General features: G+C 43.4%; 1 protein-coding gene across 1 annotated transcript in view; it reads right to left on the bottom strand.

The window, feature by feature from the left end:
* The window catches only part of LOC107723269 (transforming growth factor beta-3-like), a 22,715-nt gene that overhangs the window by 5,763 nt on the left and 14,561 nt on the right, over window positions 1-2,391 (bottom strand). The gene's annotated exons all lie outside the window — the stretch shown is intronic.

Genomic DNA, 2,391 nt, shown 5'->3' on the forward strand with positions numbered 1-2,391 from the left:
GCAGACTCTGGCTCCAAAAGATTCACTACTGCGCAGACTCGGGCTCCAAACGATTCACTACTGTGCAGACTCGGGCTCCAAAAGATTCACTACTGCGCAGACTCGGGCTCCAAACGATTCACTACTGCGCAGTGCAGACGCAGGCTCCAAGGGCTCCAAACGATTCACTACTGCGCAGACTCTGGCTCCAAACGATTCACTACTGCGCAGACTCTGGCTCCAAACGATTCACTACTGCGCAGACTCTGGCTCCAAAAGCTTCACTACTGCGCAGTGCAGACTCAGGCTCCAAGGGCTCCAAACGATTTACTACAGAGCAGACTCAGGCTCCAAGGGCTCCAAACTATTCACTACTGCGCAGATTCTGGCTCCAAACGATTCACTACTGCGCAGTGCAGTCTCAGGCTCCAAGGGCTCCAAACGATTCACTACTGCACAGACTCGGGCTCCAAACGATTCACTACTGCGCAGACTCTGGCTCCAAAAGCTTCACTACTGCGCAGTGCAGACTCAGGCTCCAAGGGCTCCAAACGATTCACTACTGCGCAGACTCAAACTCCAAATTATTCACTACTGTGCAGACTCAAGCTCCAAACGATTCACTACTGCGCAGACTCTGGCTCCAAAAGATTCACTACTGCGCAGTGCAGACTCAGGCTCCAAGGGCTCCAAACGATTCACTACAGAGCATACTCGGGCTCCAAACGATTCACTACTGTGCAGACTCGGGCTCCAAAAGATTCACTACTGCGCAGACTCGGGCTCCAAACGATTCACTACTGCGCAGTGCAGACGCAGGCTCCAAGGGCTCCAAACGATTCACTACTGCGCAGATTCAAACTCCAAATTATTCACTACTGTGCAGACTCAAGCTCTAAACGATTCACTACTGCGCAGTGCAGACACAGGCTCCAAATGACGTAATTTTCGCAAGATGACAGCGGTCATACTGGGATGTTTTGGCTTCACGTTTCTATAGTGGAAGGAAGTAAAGACGCTTTGTCCATCTTTTTTACAGTCTATGCCATAGACTGTAAAAAAAACAACAACATACCACTCCTGTAAAATCTGTGCTTGCAAAGGTTCTGCATGATCTTCTTGTCCTAAACATTCTCAGGGTCTCAATCAGGCTCAAATTGGTCTGGCAAAATTGACGCCATCGTTAATATTTACAGGTGAGGAGATGAAACTCGCCGTTATGGTAAGGGGTGTGACATTTCTGGAACACGCTATAAACGGTTCACCAATCACAACACACTGGGCCAGCTAACCCATCAGAGCACATTTTGTATCTCGGAAGGAGAGGCTTCATTGAAACAGGAACTAAACAGGGGTCCATTTCCCAAAAGTTCTGTAGTTACAAACAGAGTTCAATGGAACTTGCATCTATAGTTAGCGAACAATGCTTTTGGGAAACGCACCCCAGGTTGTTTGAGACAGACTGGGAAGAGAGGTGCTGCAATAATGTAAAATATGTGAAATATAATGCGTTTTTGGGACAATTATATCTGACAGTACAGTAGCAAATACAGTAGAGTTGTTCTGTCAAGAGTGTTTTGGTGCAGTTTATCATATTACCGCACATGAAGCAGTCGCTGTTCACATTTGTACTTGCTCTGCCAATATTCTCACTAATTATAGCGACAGCTGTAAATTCATACACACTTTTGCTGGAAAACCACAGCATACAGTGAAAAACACTGATTTTGTTTATCATTTTAATGGATGATTCCACAGAAACATCAAAAGCTTGTACAGTGAATGTCATTCACTGATTAGTCATTGATTACTTCACCCTCAATGTAAAAAAAAAAAAATTTCAAAGATTTTTGGAGTATGTTTTTACAAGCACTATTTCAGTCTGTCTACTTTTTTTGGTAACTATTTGTAAAATGTACTAATTTCTAAGTAGAAACTGTAAATCCCACACCAACATTTTTTTTTTCCAGTGCCGCTGACATATTTACATAATTTCCAACAACAATCTAAAGTACCTGATGCAAACCAAAATGTGTTGTTTACATGACATAAAAGCACATCTTTCTATCTGATCAATGAATGCAACACAGTCAGATTAGTTCACATATTAAAGGGATAGTTCACCCAAAAATGAAAATTTGATCTAAGATCAAGATGTAGGTGACTTTGTTTCTTCAGTAGAACACAAACGGAGATTTTTAACTCAAACCGTTGCAGTCTGTCAGTCATATAATGGAAGTGAATGGGAATCATGGCTTTGAGAGTCAAAAAAGCATACACAAACAAAACCAAATTAAACAGTGCGGCTCGTGACGATAAAAAAGAAATTGAACAGTATTTATATCGTTTTTTACCTCGGATTCACCGCAATGTCCGAACTGTCCTGAGCGCGTTCTCGACAGCCGGCGCGTG

Source organism: Sinocyclocheilus rhinocerous, unplaced genomic scaffold (genome assembly GCF_001515625.1).
Source record: "Sinocyclocheilus rhinocerous isolate Xijiao unplaced genomic scaffold, SAMN03320098_v1.1 scaffold364, whole genome shotgun sequence".
Classification (NCBI taxonomy): Eukaryota; Metazoa; Chordata; class Actinopteri; order Cypriniformes; family Cyprinidae; genus Sinocyclocheilus; species Sinocyclocheilus rhinocerous.